Source organism: Peromyscus maniculatus, chromosome 1, assembly GCF_049852395.1.
Source record: "Peromyscus maniculatus bairdii isolate BWxNUB_F1_BW_parent chromosome 1, HU_Pman_BW_mat_3.1, whole genome shotgun sequence".
NCBI classification, from domain to species: domain Eukaryota; kingdom Metazoa; phylum Chordata; class Mammalia; order Rodentia; family Cricetidae; genus Peromyscus; species Peromyscus maniculatus.
In genome coordinates, this window is record NC_134852.1 from 126662169 (window position 1) to 126681614 (window position 19446).

The window sequence follows — 19446 nt, forward strand, 5'->3', positions numbered from 1 at the left end:
CTAGACTTTAATACAATTTGTAAGTCTTGGCTCCCATAGTTGGCTGTTGAGTTTTTTAGTTTCTGAGTACTTAATGTGTCTGGAGTAATAAGTAGTTTCTCCCTTCTTCGTCCATCTTCTGAACACAAAGAGCTTGCCTTTGTAACAAACTAATCAGCTAATTTCATGTTGAATCCTGGAAGAAGAATACAGAGGGGGCATACTGTGGTATTAAAAAGTCAGAATAAGGGCAGTGGTGGTGGTGCACACCTTTAATCCCAGCACTCAGGAGGCAGAGGCAGATAGATCTCTGTGAGTTCAAGGCCAGCCTGGTCTACAGAGTGAGTTCCAGGACAGGTTCCAAAGCTACACAGAGAAACCCTGTATCAAAAAAAAAAAAAAAAAAAAAAAAGTCAGAATAGGCTGTGTGTGTGGGGTGATGCACACCTTTAATCCCAGCACTTGGATAGGTAGAAGCAGGTGGATCTCTGTGAGTTCAAGGCCAATCTGGTATATAAAGCCAGGGCTGTTAAACAGAGAAACACTGCAAACCCAAAACCAACTAACCAACCAACCAAACAAACAACAAGAACAAAAAACCCCCCAAAAAAACCAAAAATCAAAAAACCCAGAATATGTGGGGCATGGTGGCACATGCCTGTAATCTCAGCAGTCAAGAGACAGAGGCAGGAGGTTTGCCACTAGTTCAAGGCCAGTTTGGTCTACATATGGAATTCCATAGCATCCAGAGCTACAGAGAGAGAACCTGCCACAAAACATTAGAATATATACAATATATGCACATAAATATTACACACACACACACACACACACACACACACACACATACACATATCATAAACAAAACCAACCACCTAGACGCTCCTTCAGTCACCTCTCTCCTGAGGAACCAAGAACTACCCTATGGGGCAGGGCTCATAGCTGCCAGTTTGCTCAGATGTTTTCCTTTTCTTCTCGCCTGCCCTCGAACAAATTCATTTTGAGTTTCTTAGCTGAGCCAGGTTTCCTTGGAAATCAAAGAATCAAATTGCCTAGATCAAGTTGAGCGATATCCCATGAAGGCAATAATCAGCCAGGGTTTCCTAGGTAACAAGCAGAGGGTGTGTGAGCAGAGAGGATAAAATCTATCCAGTACCTTCTCCAGCACCTCATATGACCCTCAGGTTACAGGTGCAGAAATATCTTTTAACTCATCACTGTAGCACGGTGTGCCAGGCACCCTCTGATTTACTCTTCACTATCTCTGCAGCATGAACCGCTACTGCCTGGGAGCTTGCTGGGCGACATTAGCTAACAGGAATGGAATTGGGTTTAGTTAATAATGCTAAGTAAGGGCACGTTCCAAAGACAATGGGGTGGACTGCCCAAGGCAGGAAGCAACCTGGAGCTGATTTTCCTCCCAACATATTTTTATTGATTATTGATTATTTAGGAATTTCACATCATGTACCCAATCACACTTCCAGGTCTTCCTAAATCAGTCCCCCACCCTTATGACCCCCCCAAGTAAGAGTAACAGAAACAAAAAGAAAAGAAATAAAACAAACAAAAATGTCCAATTTGTGTTGCCCATATACTCACCGGAGCATGTCAAGCTCCCAGGGTCCAGTTCCTTAAAGAACCCCTGAGTCCTTCCCTGCCCTTTATTCCAGGTACATTGGCTTCCTGTTCATGTTACCTCTCCATTCAGAGGTTGACTTACTGTTACCTGATGGACTGATTGGTTACTCTGCCAGAACACACACCAGGCCTAGAGTCAGATAAGAAACTCAAGACCAGGCACAAATGCCAAGCATTTGAGGCAGGGTTGGGAAGAACTGATTCCAACTTGTGCTGTGTTCTTCCATTCTTCTCCCTATCAGGAAATTCTCCATCCCAGCGGAAACCTAAGTTTTAGCTTTACTTATTAAGTAACATTTATTTCTCTTCTTAAAACTACATTTTGTGTGTGTGTGTGTGTGTGTGTGTGTGTGTGTGTGTGTGTGTGTGAATCGGGGTGGGGAGTAGCACATGCCACAGTGAACAAATGGATGGAGGTCATAGGACAACTCAGTTCTCTCCTTCCACAATGTAGGCCCTGGAGATGGAACTGAGGTTATCTCGATTTGAGAAATAATAGTTCTTCTTAAATTCCTCAGATAATAGGATGCATTCAGGATCTCCCCACCTCTTCTTTCTCTCTCCCTTTCTTTCTTTCAGTGCTGAAGATTGAACCACGGCCTTGAGCATACCAGGGAAGTTCACTACCACTGTCATTTCTCTTTATCCATTTTCACTGGAAGAACTGCTCTTCTTTGCTTGTATTTAGCATTGTTTAGTGTAAGAGTTTGAGACAGGGTCTCACACTCTTGCCTAGGCTGGCCTCAAACGTAACATTGAGTCTTCTGCCTCAGTCTCTCAAGTGCTTGGATTAAAGACATGAGCCACCACTCCAGGCTTTTATCCCCATGGCCACGGTTCATCCTGTTTTTCTTGTCTTCTTGCCTTCACCCTAGAAAAGTGTCACCACCTCAGTCACCACACTCCATTATCTTCTTCCTTTTATTACATCACTGGGTGAACCTCATCTTCTTGCTTGCCAGGTTTTGCTGATCTCCATTGGATTTCTATGAATCATCCAGACATAGCACCACCAGAGCCTCTCAGTTCTGCCCTTAGAACAGCTACACCCAGTTTTTGTGCCTGGTTCAGATAGTATTTGTCCTTGTGCTAGATAATAGTTTATAAAAAATGTTCAAGGCAGTTCTTCCTTCAATGTGTTTACAGTCTAGGATTTCGTTTGTTTTTGTTTCATAAGACAGAGTCTTACATAGCCCAGGCTGGCCTTGACTTCCTGATCCTCTTACTTCCATCTACCAAGTGCTAGTATTGAAGGTGTGGCCTACCATTCCTGTCAAGTCTAGTAATTTTCCACAGTGTTGGGGTATAAAATCAACTCAAGGTTACTAAGTACACCTATGATGTAGGTAGTATTTCCCGTGTTTTTCAAGTTGAAATTTAGTGTCCCTACACCATAACCCTCTATCTTCCTCAAGTGTCATTATGTTGAACCTGTTCATTTCCTTATGTATGTCTCTGCTATTAACCCTTCAGTGGAGGCAGAGCCAAAAATCAAAAATTGGACAAGTATCTCCCTAAAACACAAGAGGAGCTTAACTTTGGGATATTAGTCTAAGTACATGGATGAGAGGTGTTTAAGAGTTAAAATCTAGAGCTGAGTTTAGTCTTAGTTGAGTCACCAGCCTAAGAATGGCAGTTACTACTTTCCATGTGCCAGCCACCTCTCTATTGATTGGCTATGCTGTAAGTGGGTAGTGTGTGCGTGTGTTACTGTCCCCATTTTACACACAAGGAAATGGACACACAGTGCTTTCATACCTTGCCCCAAATGATGGGTTAGAGGCAAGTTGAGTGTTGTAAGAGAGGAAGTCTGGTCCCTAATGGTGCTTGCAGCCATTGACCTATGTTGCATCTTGTTCACAGTGCAGTTTGCCTTCCTCTGTATCTCTGGGTTCTATACTTGTAGATTCAACCAACTGTAGATAGCAAGGTCATCTACTTCATTAGAGAGAGAAACAGAGACAGACAGAGAGACAGACACACACCCAGGGAGAGAGGGGAGGGAGGGGGGGGAAGAGAGAGAGAGAGAGAGAGAGAGAGAGAGAGAGAGAGAGAGAGAGAGAGAGGCAAAGGCACACACACACACACACACACACACACACACACACACACACACACACACACACAGACAGAGAGCTAAGCTTCAGTATTTCTCTCTCTGCTTCCTGACTGGGATGCCTTGTGACCAGCTGCTTCTATTGCCTTATTGAAGCACACTCCTAAACTGTGAGCCAAAATAAACTCTTCTTTCTTTAATTGCTTTTGTTAGTTTTTCGTTGCAGCTAGGAGACCAGTAATACACAACCTAGGAACAAATTTTTTTTTTTTAGGTTAAAAAAATTAAAGATCAGTAAGGTGTGATTAACTGGCACTCAAGCGTCAAAACCAGCCCCAAGACTCTAAAGGCTTTTCTAACCCTCCAACCCCATACATCTAGGAGCTCCATGGTTAAAATGAGATGAGGATGTCTCTGCTCCGCGGGGCAGACAGTAGAGAAAGCTGTATCTGAAGATGTGCATAAGATAAAAATGAGATGGATACAGTTAAGCCACAGTGATTCGAGGCCCAAGATAACGAGGGTGGGGTACGGCTAAATACCATTCTGAGTCCCTCCAAGAAAAAAGCTCCGGACCCGCAAGAGGCCTGTCACTTTTTTCTTCACCAGTCTGGGCGCTGCAGGCACAGGCCTGGGACCAAGAGCCTGGCTATCCCTAAGACTTTGTGGGAGATCCCTGGGCAGCACCTCACCGCCTAAGTCCTGCTCCACAAGCTAGTTCGGGACAGCCAGAGAAGGAAGAGGCGCGGCCTCCTCATCGGCGTCGGAGAGCGCCACGTCCCTCTTGGCTAGGTCTTCCCGAAGCTCCTTCGCGTAGGCGCGTCTCTGGACCAACTCACCAATAGGCGTCCTCCGCGATCCGGAGCCGGACCAATTAGCGACTGTCGGGGGGCGGAGGCAGTCACCATGGCAACCAGGAGGCGGGCGCGCAGTAGGCTGTGGACTAGAGCACGGCGGAGGGCCGTGGGCTGGGAAAGACCGGTGTGTGCGAGGCGGGCATCATTCGGCTTAGCCTCGCGCGCGGAGACCCTGCAGAGAAGGTCAGTGGCGCGGAGCTGGGTGCAAATTCCGGCCATAGGGAGGCTGCGTGGCTCCTGGGAGAGAGAAAGCAGGTCCTCGCTTGCCCTGCCTTGGCTGTGGGCTTAGAGGGCCGAGTTGTGGGCGGGCAGGGCTGGGAAGGGTCTCCTAGCTGTAGCCCAAGTCGCTGGGTCCTCACCACCGCTCCTCTCGCTGCAGGGCACCCGAGTTTTCTTCGGGTCGGTGGCACAAGCAGGTGGTATAGGTGCTGGACCCAGACTGGGGCGGGGTCCGTAGGCGAGGGGGATGCCCACTGGTGGGGACTCTGGACCTATCAATTCCGTACAGATGCTCCAGTGCCACCAGCGCCGCGGAGCAAAGCTAGGCCCAGGAGCACAGCTCTTCCCTGGGGTATGTGAAGCCAGCATCTTCTACCACCAAGGAGAAAGTTCGTGCCAGCTGTAGTATCGTTTGCCCCAAAGTAACAAATTAGGCGAGAGAGGAACCCTTTCGATTTAGGGAAAGAGGAAGGTGTTACTTTCTTGTTGCACCTGCTGAATGTTAACTCGGTTGGCTGATGTGGTTACTGTGGTTGATACAGGCAGCAGTCTTACATGGCAATTATTTTGCAAAATCAGAAAGGCTGGAGGGGGAGAGAACGAAAATGAACAGGAACCCTGGTTCTGATGATTTATACCTTTTACACAAATTGAATGCTGAGTGCTGTTATCTAAGTTTCTTATTTAAGGCTCTGTTAAATCTGTGGATGAATAATATAAATACTACCGCCCCACAAAGAAAACACTCAGATTTTAACAAAAGGCAGGAAGCTGTGACTCATATAATCCCAGCTCTTAGGGGAGCCTGAGGCAGGAGGATCTTTTGAGCACTGAGCTTAGGAAATTGACACTAGCATGGGCAGCAGTCACACACACCACACAGCACACACACAAACACACACACACACACACACACACACACACACGCGCGCGCGCGCGCGCGCGCGCTTAAATGAAAATATTTGTTATAACGAGTTTTATTTGATTGTGGGATTGTGGGATTTCCCTATAGGAAAGCTTAAAATGTTGAGATGATTGCCCTAAAGATAATTGCCCTAAACTGAAGAGCTGACAGGATTGTATCGAGCATTTGGATCAGATAGCCTTTGGCTATTTAAATTGCTTCTTAAAGTCTTCCCTGGCTGTTTTTGTTAAGTAACTGGACTCTAGTAATACGCAGATTATTTATCTTTCCTTCTTAGAAATTGCATCAGGAGTTTTCTTCATTTAAACTGTGTTATAGTTTTATAAAACTCAAGCAAATTCAACAAATAATGAATGAATGTTCCAACACATGTTTCTTGGTTAACACAATTAAGAGTGTAGAATATTAAAATCATGGAAATTTAGAACTACGAATGAAATCTCAGATAGTATCACTCAGAAGACAGAAACTCTCCAACATCTGGGGTGTCTGGTGTGGGTCAACAGTTCGTTTCTGAGAGCCATCTCGACGGCTCAGTAGATAACATCTCTTGCAAGCAAGCCTGATGTCCTTCTGAGTGATTCCTGTGACCCATGTGGTAGAAGGAGGACACAAACATCCATTAACACACTTTAAGAACTCCTCTCTGCCTCCTTGTGGGTTTCCAGATGCTGTTCTTAGGCTCTTCTGGTTTTACCTCGGCCCCATGGTGGAGTCCCTGCTGTGTTTCCTTTTCTCTGTTCTCCCAAGGTGCTTGCTGTTCTTTTCATACACTCTGTGTGTGTGTGTGTGTGTGTGTGTGTGTGTGTGTAGTCCAGAGGTCCACTCCAGTTCCTCTATCACTTTCCACCTTATGTTTTTTTTTTTTTTTTTTTTTTTTTTTGGTTTTTCGAGACAAGGTTTCTCTGCATAGCTTTGCGCCTTTCCTGGAACTCACTTGGTAGCCCAGGCTGGCCTCGAACTCACAGAGATCCACCTGGCTCTGCCTCCCGAGTGCTGTGATTAAAGGCATGCGCCACCACCACCCAGCATTAAATGTGTAGTCCAGGCTGGCCTCGAACTCAAGATCCTCCTGCCTCTGCCTCCTTCAGCAAATCCTACCGGTGCGCGCTACCACAACCGGCCCACCTTATGTTTTGAGACCTGGAATTCACCTATTGGCCAGAAAAGGAGCCTAAGGGATCCTCCTGTCTCTTCCTCCCTAGTGATGAGATTATAGGCATGCAGTCTGGCTTTTTGTGTGGGCACTTGGGATCCAAACTCAGGTCCTGTGCTTACGTGGCAGTTTACTGACAGCCATCTCCTTAACCCCTATTTCCCCAACCGCCACCAACCACTCACACAATTTGTATATTCTTTCAGTATACTTTTTGTTTGTTTGTTTGTTTAAGATAGAAGCCGGGTGGTGGTGGCCCACGCCTTTAATCACAGCACTCGGGAGGCTGAGGCAGGTGGATCTCTGTGAGTTCAAGGCCAGCCTGGGCTACCAAGTGAGTTTCAGGAAAGGCACAAAGCTACACAGAGAAACCCTGTCTCTGGGAAAAAAAAAAAAAAAGAGATAGGATAGACTCAGACTCCATATGTAGCCCAGGTTGGCCTGTCTGAGTCTTACCAAAATCCTGCAGTCTCAGTCTCCTGAGTGCTCAGGTTACAGATGTGTACACCAAGCCCAGCTTTCCTCATGCCGTTTGAAATGAAATCACAAGAAGGTAGTTAGGACACTTTTCAAATCAGTCATTAATTATGGGCATTAATTCTAGTGTCTTTGTTTTAGGATATGTTTTGTGTGTCTCTGCAGCCAAATGGTAGAATAATATATGTTAAAACTGTGTCCTATTTCCTAAGGACCCTTTTAGTGGTTGGTGTCTGCAAAATATTTCTTTGAGTATTTGGGAGCTGGAAGGATCAAGTGCCAGTTTTTTAAATATATTGAAGGTCTGGCAAGATGTATCTGAGGGTAAAAGTGCTTGCTGCCAAGCCTGATGATCTGAGTTCAATCCCCATAACCATGTCAAAGTTGAAGAGGAAAGCCAACTTCTCCAGGTTGTTCTCTGACTTTTATTTGAATGTTGTGGAACTCATGTCTACATACATGAAATAAATATATAAATAAGTAAAAATTAAAAAAATTTTTAAAAATGATATTATGTGCGCCAGATAGCTGGCTTAGTTGAGAATGCTCACCTTTCCAGAGGATTGTATTTGGCTTCCCAGGACCCTTGTCCAGCAGTTCACAGCCACTTGTAACTTCAGTCCAGGAGATCTGACACCCTTTTCTGGCCTCTCCAGGCATACTCACACACCAGGCACACTCATACATGTCACACACACACACACACACACACACACTCACACACATTCACACACATACACGAATAAAAATTTAAAAAATTAAAATGTGCTGAAAATAATTTATATTTTATTAATAAAATTTAATAAGTTAAATTTTAAAGACAAGTTTCATATAGCCCAGGCTGTCCTGGAACTCACTATGTAGTCCAGGTTGGCTTCAAACTTAAGGCAATCCTCCTGCCTTGCCCTCCTGGATTCTGGGATTACAGGTAGTAGCGTTCATGTCCAGCTTAATTCAGTTTTTTTTTTTTTTTTTGCACATGGCTTTTTTTTTTTTTAAAGAGATTTATTTGTTATGTATACAACATTCTGCCTCCATGTATGCCTGCATGCCAGGAGAGGGCACCAGATCTCATTATAGATGGCTGTGAGCCATCATGTGGTTGCTGGGAATTGAACTCAGGACCTCTGGAAGAACAGCCAGTGTTCTTAACCTCTGAGCCATCTCTCCAGCTCTTAATTCAGTTTTATGGTTAGGAAAACCAAGACTCAGAAAATCAAGTCACAGACTAAGGATACGGCTCGGTGATAGAGCTCTTGCTTAGTATCCATTCAATTTCTAGCATGGGGGTGGGGGTGGGGATAAAGTGAAAGTAATTGGCAAATGAATGAATGGGGCTTTCAATGTGCTGTTTCTTTGTTTGTTTTTACTATGCTGTATTGAAGTCATGTACAAAATATAACCTGCACACTCTCGCTCCTCTGCATAGATGGTCTTATATTTAGTACACCACCTAAAGACATGTTACTAAAATTTGAAGAGGCTTGATTTGCTTATTTTCTTTGGAGACTATACAGAAAGACTTCTGTTGAGCATTGAGTTTAAACATGTGTGTCTTGTCTTATGTAGTGGGGTTTCAGAAAAGGCTTTGAAATGCACAGGTTTTGATCTCGTGGCAGGGAGAGATGGCCCAGTGGTTGAGTGCACCTGCTGCTCTTGCAGAGGATCTGGGTTCAGTTCCCAGAATTCACATCAGGCTGCTCACGACTTCCGGTAACTTCCATTTCAGAGGCTCTGACACTCTCTTCTGGCTTCACAGGCACCTGCGTGCACATGGTGCCCATACAGATAAGTAGGTACAAACACATAAAATATAATAATATAATAACAATAACACACCTGTGACAAACTGGGATTAAGTTAGTTAAAATGTTTTTAGTATTTATTTTTGTATGTGTGCACCATGGCATGGATGTGGAAGGTCAGAGGACAGCTTTCAGAAGTCACTTCTCTCCTTATACCATTTGGGTTCTGGGTCTCAGGTGTGTCAAGCTGGGTGGCGAGTGCCTTTACCCACTAAGTCATCTTACCATCTCCAACTTAATTGTTTTGAGGTAGTGGTAAGCATAAAGGAATATTTAAGCTAAAAATTTGTTAATTCTTCCACGATGAAATTCTTCTCCTTCCCTCCCCCTCCTTCTTTCTTGGTTTGCTTTGGTTTGTTTTGTTTGTCTGGTTTGGTTTTTTAGTTTTTCTTTTAAATCTTGTTTTGGGGGGCGAGGTGGCAAGAGAGTGAAGGGCAGGTTTGGGGTTTGGGGGGGGATGGACGGGAACAGGAAGTATTATGTAAAAACCTCAAAGAATCAATAGAAGTAAAAAAAATGTTAATTATTTAATATTTATTTATTTATTTATTTATTTATTTATTTATTTATTTATTTTGAGACAGTCTCATTTTGCCCAGACTGGCCTCAGACTGTCTGTATAGCCAGAGACAGCCCTGGTCCTCCTGATTTCACCCTCATGCTAGATCAACAGGTGTGTAGCACCATACCTGGCTTCCCAGCTAAGGACTTAACAGAACAAGTTATCCTTGGGGCTGGAGAGATGGCTTGAGATGAAGAATACCCATTGCTCTTGCAGGGGACCTGGATTTTGTCCTCATGGTGGCTCCCAATCACCTATAACTCCAATTCTGGTCTCCAGGACCACCCGGAATGCAGGTGGTGCACATGCATGCTTACACCCAGGAACTCACACATACACACAGAATAAAAACAAATACATTAAAAAAAAAACCACAACAAAACCGAAAAGAAAAACAAAATAAAAAGTTGCCCTATGCCTTAGTCAGTGTTTTATTTCAGTGAAGAGACACCATGACCATGGTGACTCTTACAAAAAGGAAAACATTTAATTGGGCCTGGCTTACATTTCCAGAGGTTTAGTTCATATCATCATGATAGAGAGCATGGTCATATGCAGGCAGACATGGTGCTAGAGAATGAGCTGAGAGTTCTACATCTGGATCCACAGGCAGCAGCAAGAGAGTCACTGGACCGGACTTGGGATTTTGAAACCTCAGAGCCCACCCCCAGTGACACACTTCCACCAACAAGGCCACACCTCTTAATCTTTTCAAACGTACCACTCCCAAAGCATGTAAATATATAAACCTATGGTAGTCATTCTCATTCAGACCACCACAGTGTATGTCAGTCTGTCTTTGCTGAGAAAAACAAATGCTCTTACCCTGAGTTCTGTCTACTGTGGTGCAACTCAGTTATTGTAAATAGGATCTGTTTGTTCTGGCCTTTGAATGTTTATTTTACCAGTAAACTGACAGGTCATAAAAATGTGATACCACGCTCTCTTTTTTCCTCCCTCCGTCCCTCCTTCCCTCCCTCCCTCCTTCCCTCCCTTCTTACCCTTCCAATCTCTTTCTTTCTCTTTCTTTCTTTCTTTCTTTCTTTCTTTCTTTCTTTCTTTCTTTCTTTCTTTCTTTCTTTCTTTCTTTCTTTCTTTCTTTCTTTCTTTCTCTCTCTCTCTCTCTCTCTCTCTCTCTCTCTCTCTCTTTCTTTCTTTCTTTCTTTCTTTCTTTCTTTCTTTCTTTCTTTCTTTCTTTCTTTCTTTCTTTCTTTCTTTCTTTCTTTCATTTTTTGAGGATCTCTCTTCATAGTCCTGGCTATACTGTAACTCTCTATTTAGACCAGGCTGGCCTCAAACTCACAGAGAACCTCCTGCCTCTGCTCCAGTGCTGGGATTAAAGGTGTGCACCATCAGGCCCTTCCAATTTGATACTTTTCCTTCCTATTAATTGTATACTGTGTATATAATAGCATACATTCTTGCAAACTATTCCCACTAAATAAGGATACATTTATAATTCATTATCATATTTAATCTCCCTCTCTCCATTTAGAATCCAAGAGTCAGTTTTCGAAGGGAAAAAAATTGGGCCAGGAGCCAAGACCTGCTCTCCACAAACTTAATATCGTGTAGATCATCTTTCCACTTGAGATCTCAGTGGCCTCATCTGTGAAAAAAAGAAAAAAAAAAAGATAAAACCTCTAGCCTGTGAGAAGGTAAGTGTTCAGTGAAGAATTGCCTTCCATGACAAACAAAAACAACTATCACCACTAACAGTAATAAAACACAGGAAGAAAACCATAAAACAGACATAGTAGAACCCTGGTGGTGGTGGTGGTGGTGGTGGTGGTGGTGGTGGTGGTGATGGTGATGCACACATCTTTAATCCCAGCACTTGGGAGGCAGAGGCAGGCTGATCTCTGTGAGTTCAAGGATAGCCTGGTCTACAGAGCGAGTTCCAGGACAGCCAAGGCTACATAGAGAAACCCTGTCTTGAAAAACCAAAAATAAATGAATAAAAATAAAAAACAAAAGCACCCTCCCCAAACAACAATAAAACAAAACAACCCAGACACAGTGGTGGCTTAAACACACAAAATTTATTTTCTCATTTAAAATAATTGTCTTTATTGGGGTGGGGAGAGGGGGAGAGGAAGTAAAGACAGAGTCTCACTATGTAGCCCAGGCTGGCCTTGAGCTGACAGCAATTCTGTCTCCCTCCTGTGTGATGGGATCATAAGCATTCAGCACCACATCTGGCTTAAAGTAATTATTTTTTTTTTTAAGATTTAATGAATGAATGAATTTACTGTGTGTGTGTACTCTTACATGTGCTCCCATGAGTGCCCTCAGAGGCCAGAGGAATCTGATCCCCATGGAGCAGCAGTTGCGATGATTGTGAACCCCCCAACATAGGTGCTGAGAATGGAACCTGGGTCAAGAGTTGTGTGTGCTCTTAAGAACTGAGCCATCTCTCTAGTCCATAAAATAATCCTGTTTTTCAATTTCAATTTTTTTTTAAAATTTTATGAATATGTGTGTTTTGCCTGCATTCATGTCTGTGCACCACGTGTGTGTCCGGTGCCCTCAGAGACCAGAGGAGGGTGTCATATCCCCTGGAACTGGAGTTACAGGTGGTTGTGAACAGCCATATGGATGCTGGGAGCTGAACTTAGGTTCCCTGGAAGAGCAGCCAGTACTCTTAGGGCTGAACTCTCTCTCCATCTCCTAAAGTAATTCTTGAAGTTATAGTTCAGGATAGGCAGAGTGGCTTCATATAGTCTGAGAGACCTAACTCTAGTTCTTGGTCTGTTGCCCCTAAGGTTCCCTTAGTTCTCAAAATCAAAGATAGGTGCCAGATCTCCACTGCCACAGTGGGTTCCAGGCAGCAAGGTAAAGACAAAGAAAAATGCCTTCTGTCTCTCTAAGACTCCCTGAACCAAAGCTCAGGCTTCAAGGAAGCCTACTAGATACATGACTGCCCTCAGTAAAATGGGGTTTGCGCTGCTGAGATGGCAGCAATGATTTGGACGTCAGCAGAGAAGCAGAAGCCTCTGCCACGGGTGGAGCTTCCTCCTCTCACTTCTGAGTTCGAGGCCTTGGCAGTGACTTACTTATGTGGCTTCAGTGATGGGAACAGACCTCCGGCCTGACCACTGCCCAGAGAAAGAAATAGTCTGTGGTGGTCTGTGGTCCCCAAAATATTGTGCACGCTAGTAAACTTATATGGGGTCAGAGAAGAGAACAGCCACAATATTAAACATAGAGGATAGGCGGTGGCAGCACACGCCTTTAATCCTAGCATTCCAGAGGCAGAAATCTCTCTGGATCTCTGTGAGTTCAAGGCCACATTGGAAACAGCCAGGCATGGTGACACACGCTTTTAATCCCAGAAAGTGAGCCTTTAATCCTAGGGAGTGATGGTAGAATGCAGAAAGATAAATAAGGTGTGAGGACCAGAAACAAGAAGCTTTTGGCCTGGTTAAGCTTTTAGGCTTTGGAGCAACACAGTTCAGCTGAGAGGCATCCAGTCTGAGGAAGCAGGATCAGCTGAGGAATTGGCAAGGTGAGGTGGCTGTGGCTTGTTCTGCTTCTCTGATCTTCCAGCATTCACCCCAATACCTGCCCCAGGTTTCATTTTATTAATAAGACCATTTAAGATTCGTGCTACAATAGTCTGTTTGCTATATTATGTTTCGGTTACTTTCTTGGGTTCTTTGTTTCTTCTCTTTGTTTGTTTGTTTGTTTGTTTTTATTTTTTTTGGTTGTTCGAGACAGGGTTTCTCTGTGTTGCTTTGCGCCTTTCCTGGAACTCACTTTGGAGACCAGGCTGGCCTGGAACTCACAGAGATCCGCCTGCCTCTGCCTCCCTAGTGTTGGGATTAAAGGCAGGTGCCACCACTGCCCGGCCTTGTGTTTTTATGAGACAGGATCTTGCTGTATGTATAGTCCTGGCTGGTCTGGAACTCAAAACACAGCCAGGCTGTTGAACTAGCCTGCTTCTGGAGTTGTGATTACAGGCCTGTGCCCTGGTGGTTGGCTCTGTTTCTCTTTCATTCCATGATTCATTACAAAGGCACCTCTCTCTTGTTTGGAGGTTTGTTCTGGTTAGTTAAAAACAACCACCCATACATGTTCAGTGGATATGTGTTGTGCAACTGATGGTTATGTAGAGATGAGCTGCCATCTAGCTAACTGTAAGCAAGACACTAGACCTGTCATCAAAAGTGACTGTGTTGATAAGTGTGTCCCCTCTTGATGTATTCTTTGCATTTGGGATGGTCACACAGGACACCTGTTTGCCTGCCTTGCTAGTTGAAAGGAGTTGATTGTTTAAAGTCACTTAACCCTTACCTGTCAATGAAATTTTCTTTCTCTACTGCCCCTTGCATAACTTAAGTATACCATTTTTGAGGGGCAGTAGTAGGAGTTGAAATTGGGGCCTCACACATGCTCCTCAGATCCTCTGTACAGAGCTACATAGACCCAACTTCAAGGCATGCTAATATTTTCTTTCTAGATTTTCCTTGTAAACATTTACAGACACCATATTTTGTCATTTGAAATGGTTCAGATGACCAGGTATTGTGGGGCATGGCTGTAGTCCTAGAACTTTGGAGGTAGGTAGCGGCTGCAGGAGCAAGAGTGGGAGGGTAGCCTGGGATACAAGGTTCAGTTGTCATCATTTTGGTGTAAGAAAGTGAATTGAAATTAACAACCTTGAGAAAATGAAACAGCAATTCAGGGAATGGAATTTTAAGTGAGGAAGAATCTAGAGTTCATCAGTAGTTTAGTGTTTATAGGCAGGAGATAAAGAGAGATTAGGATTTTATGAGGTGTGTTTACATTTTCACAAGCTCTTGTACTTTTCCTCTTAATACTTGGCCATAGCCAGGTAGGGTGGTGCACAACTTCCGACTGGCCTTGAATTCACTGTGGAACTGAAAATGACTTTGAACTTCTGATTCTTCAACTCCTACCTCTAGTGCTGGGATTACAGGCCGGAACTACCACGCCTAGTTTTAGCTTCCCTGGAACTCTAAGCGAGTTCTCTCCCGTCTGCACTGTCTTCTGAGCCTCTGGTTGGGTTTAAAAGGCATTTGACATTTGAGTCATCAGATTAAATATGTCTACCCCTGGATACCACTTTAATATCTCAGCTTCTGTTTTGCTTTGGTGGTTTGACACAGTCTTACCCCGTAGTCCAGGCTAGCCTTACACTTGCTACCATCCCTCATGTCTTAGCCTCCTACATGCTGGGCTCAGCTTAGTTTAAAAAAAATTCTTTTTTTCAGGGCTGGAGAGATGGCTCAGCAGTTAAGAGCACTGGCTGTTCTTCCAGTGGACCTGGGTTCGAGTCCCACCACCCACATGGTGTCTGACAACCGGCTGTAACTCCAGTCCCAGGGGATCTGACACCCTCTTCTGGTCTCTGTGTGCACTACATACACACGGTGCATAGACACACATGCAGGCAAAACACCCACATATATAAAACTAAATAACAAATAAAATTTATCAGTTTTTTTCATTAACAGAAAAATGACTGTTCTGTGTATTGTTTTTAAAGTAACTTTCCCCTCTCCAAATTGCTTATTGAATAACCTGCCTCTCTCACTGTATTAAAGGCTCTCATGTTGAGGAAGCATCTGTCCTCCTTACCTTTGCTGTCTATTGTAATATCGGATGTGGGTACTTAACACAGAAGCATTTGTTCAAGAAAACACCCTTCAGCCTTAAAAAGAAGAGCAAAAGGGAGGATCAAGGGAGGGGAAAAATAAAAGAAAAAATAGAGAGGAAGAAAAAAGATTCACAAAGGCAGGGACAGGGCTAAGAAGATGACTCAGTGGGTAAGAAGGCTTGGTGTACAAGCATGAGGATCTGAGTTCAAATCCCCGGAACTCAGGCAAAGAGCTGGGCATGATCCCTATGTACCTGTAAGCCCCAGCCCCTCCGCCCTGCATGTAAACACACACCATCATATAATATATTCTTTCTCTCTCTCTCTCTCTCTCTCTCTCTCTCTCTCTCTCTCTCTCTCTCTCACACACACACACACACACACACACACACACACACACACACAGTTTTTACTCCTTGACTACTTGAGTGATTTCACAGCTAAGAAATCTGACTCTGTGTGTGAGTCACAGCCTTGCCTTGTTTTTTCTGGACTTGGAACTTGGAAGGCTTGTTTTGGATTACTGGACAGGGGAAGGCTCCGATTCCTCCAGGACACGTGCTTTTCATGTTGTCTTATCATGGGGCTGGGGGTGTACTCATTTGTCAAGTGCTTGCCTGGCATGCACCAAGCCCTGGGTTCAATTTCCGGCACCTTATTAACTGGATATGGAGGTGTACGCCTGTAGTCCTAACACCCAGGAGATGGAGGCAGGAAGATCAGGAGATTAAGGTCACCTTTGACTGTATAATAAGTTCAAGGCAGGCTGAAAAAAAAATCACATCATACTATGACATAGTAGACTTGGTGGCTCCTGCCTGTGATCTCAGCATTGGGAAGGATAGGCTTTGAATGAGGCCAGCCTGGGCTGTACAGTGACTTGAATAGATTTCATGTTATTCTGCCCTTTGAGAGTTTATTGTCAGCCTGTAAAGTTTGGCTCCATCTGCTGGTCAGCAGTTGGTACACTGTATTGGAAGGAGAGGAATGATAAAGGAGAGATGGCCACTCCTACTGACCTGGTCAGGGAAGGAGACTAGGTTACCCCTCTCCTTCCTCGGCTCTCCTGTGCAGCATGGATATATATATACATACATTTCCCAGCTGATGGAAGTCTGTAAATGGATCTGTCACTTTTGACATTATGTTGGTGTTTAAAGAGATTTTTCTGTCATTTCTTTTCCACTTAATGTATGTGAACACTTTCCATTTCTTCTGTTACAGCAACAGTCGACATTTATTGAGTCTTTATTAAGGACTCAAGCAGTGTTTAAGTTAATTTTTCTAATTACATCTAGAACAAACATGAAAAGAATAGACTTTAATGGAGGGGACTATGTTAAAGTAGTTTTCTTTCTTTCTTTCTTTCTTTCTTTCTTTCTTTCTTTCTTTCTTTCTTTCTTTCTTTCTTTCTTTCTTTCTTTCTCTCTTTTTTGTTGTTGTTTTGTTTTTTTCGAGATAGGGTTTCTTTGTGTCCTGGCTGTCTTGGAACTCACTCTGTAGGCTAGGCTGGCCTCAAAATCACAGAGATCCTCCTGCCTCTGCCTCGTGAGGGCTGGGATAAAGGGCGTGCGCCATCACTGCCTGGCTAGAATGGTTTTCATTGATCAAGAAGAAGCAAACAGAGGACTGTTGAGATGGCTCAGCAGGGAAAGGCGCTGCTGCTGAGCCTCATGACCTGAGTTCCATTCATCGACCCAGGTGGTGGAAAGAGAACTGAGTTCTGCAGCTTATCTCTGATCTCCACATGAAATAGGAAACGAGAGGCAGCGAATATTAAAAGGCAAGGTAAATAGAAAGTCCTAAAGAATATGGTACATTTCACACTTGGGATTCCTGTGTTTCACTGATAGGGCATATAACTGTATGGCATGTAGAAAAAAAAAACCAAAACACTGCCAATGGAAACTGAGGCAGCCATACATGCTGTATCATGCATAGTTCTACTTACAGAAAGAGCTTTTAAAGATTAATTTAGACACATATCTTTTGTGCAGCATTTATAAAAAGACTTCTTATTTTTATTTTATATGTTAGTGTTTAGCTTGCAGGTCTGTTTTCACATGCATGTGATGCCCAAAGAGGCCAGAGAGGGTGTCAGATCCCCTGGGACTGGAGTTACAGACAGTTGTGAATCACTGTTTGGGTGCTGGGCATTGAACCTGGGTCCTCTGGAAAAGCAGCCAATGCTCTTAACTGCTGGGCCATCTCTCCAGTCCTGTGTTTTCTTGTCAGGCCCCATTGCCTGGGAGTTTCTTCTAATCCTGTAGCTTGAATTTCATAAGCTTTGGTGCTGGAGCGTTCCCGGTGTTACCATAAGCTAGCAGACAACTTTCAGCTCTGTGTTCTTTCCTAAACTCTTTACATGGTTTGTTAACCGAAAGCACTGACAGCTGTCAGCTGTGGAGGAACACCACCAATCTGTGTTCTTTTCCAGGCTTCTTGTTCCTTAACTGCTCATTCACATGATAGCAGAATGCTTCTGGAGCTAAGCTAACATGCTCGGCAGGTTAAGCCAGGCTCTTCAGTGTTCAACTCAGATTTAGCCACTCTTCCTTCATGTGTCGCTGCCACCCCCACAAGAGCACACTGTCACATCCTTGGGAAGCTGCCTTGTGGTTTCAAATGTAATGTATCAGCACCTTTGACCAGCTCTTTTTCTGACAGTCCTTCAGTGGAGTGCTCTAAACACCCATTCATGCACTGGAGATGCAATTTAGTTGGTAGAGTGCCTACTTGGATACAAGAAGCCCTGGGTTCATCCCAGCATGTGGACCACTGGCTTCAGTTCTCGAAGAGAGTCTTGCACTGTGGACATCTTCACAGTCATTGCCGAAATATCTTGTATGGCCCTGATGAAATGAGCATTCCATCCAATAAACAAGTCCACAGGAGCCAAAGGCGGTGGGCGGGAAGTGGCTCAGTCTGCAGAGTACCTGCCGAGTGTGCACAAAGCCTTGGGGTCAGTCCCCATCATTGTATAAGCTCAGCGTGTCAGTGTACATCCATAATCTCAGCACTCCAGGAGGTAGAGGCCGGAGGGTCAGAAGTTCAAAGCCATCCTTGGTTACCAAGGCCAGCTTATCTAAAAACAAACAAACAAACAATTCAATAAATAAAAAACCTTCTCTCACTATGTACACTAGTGCATATCTGTAATCTCAACATTTAGGAGGCTGAGGTAGGAGGGTCATGATGAGTTTGAATCCAGCCTGAGCTACATAGCTCATAGACCTTGTTTCAAAAGAGCAAAAGCCCATTCTCTTACGCCAGTCTCTTTCTCACTTTTAGTGTTGTTATTTTGAGGCATGGGAGAGAGCCTCAGAAGTTTGTCAGTGGTTCCCATTGACTGAAATCAGCTCATCCGGTGATGCTGGGATCAAGTCCTGTGCCTGACACATGCTAGATAAGCATCCTGCCACTGATTGTATTCTCAGCCATTCTTTTCTTACGTTACACGTTGTGAGAAGTTATGAAACATCTGCTCAGTGTTAGGAGGACATTACTGACAGTTTGATATTTGCCTTAGTGATGGGTGCATCGGTCACATCAGCCCAGTACTTGGGAAAACACTTAGGACCTGTAGTCAGTTTCTGCTGTCCTCAACTGCTCTGTGGCTGCTCACAGGGAGTTCCGCTGTGTCTCACAATGTAGAGTAACACGGCTTTGTGTAGTAGCTTCCTGTCCAAAGTCTGGTAAAGCAGTTAGTGCCCATAAATGAGAAGGTCAGGTTGTTCCTCTTATGGCAGTGTTAGCCTCACCCAGCTGCTTCATTTCCTCTGCTTACAGAAGAACACTTGAATGCCAAACTATAACCCTTTTTTTTCCTTGAAGGTCTGGAGATTGAGTTTAGGGCTCTGTGCATGCCAGGCAAGCACTCCACCATGGGACTATGTCTGTGGCCCTTTGTTTCATGGAACTATGTCTGCGGCCCTTTGTTTGTAGTCCAGGATGGCCTCAAACTCTGCAGTCGGTCTGCCTCAGCCTTCTGAGTGCTGTGGTCACAGGCATGTACCACTGAGTAGACCAGCAAGACAACAATAATGTGAAAAGTCTGAGGTTATGACAGTAAGAAAAACTAATCAAGTTTATGACATTTGGGTAGTAAAGCCTGTGCTGTTGTTACCACCTGGCCAATCAGTTTTT

The 19446-nt window shown here is 44.2% G+C and overlaps 1 protein-coding gene across 2 annotated transcripts in view; it reads left to right on the forward strand.

Moving 5' to 3' along the window:
* Nucleotides 1-4567: 4567 nt before the first annotated feature.
* Nucleotides 4568-19446, forward strand: part of Nucb2 (nucleobindin 2) — a 33652-nt gene continuing 18773 nt past the window's right edge. The window contains exons 1-2 of one of the 2 annotated variants that reach the window (XM_006992971.4): nucleotides 4568-4716; nucleotides 11173-11335. The gene's annotated coding sequence lies outside the window, so the exon portion shown is untranslated. The remainder of the gene's footprint in view (nucleotides 4717-11172; nucleotides 11336-19446) is intronic. The other variant, XM_042282333.2, reaches the window with a different exon arrangement.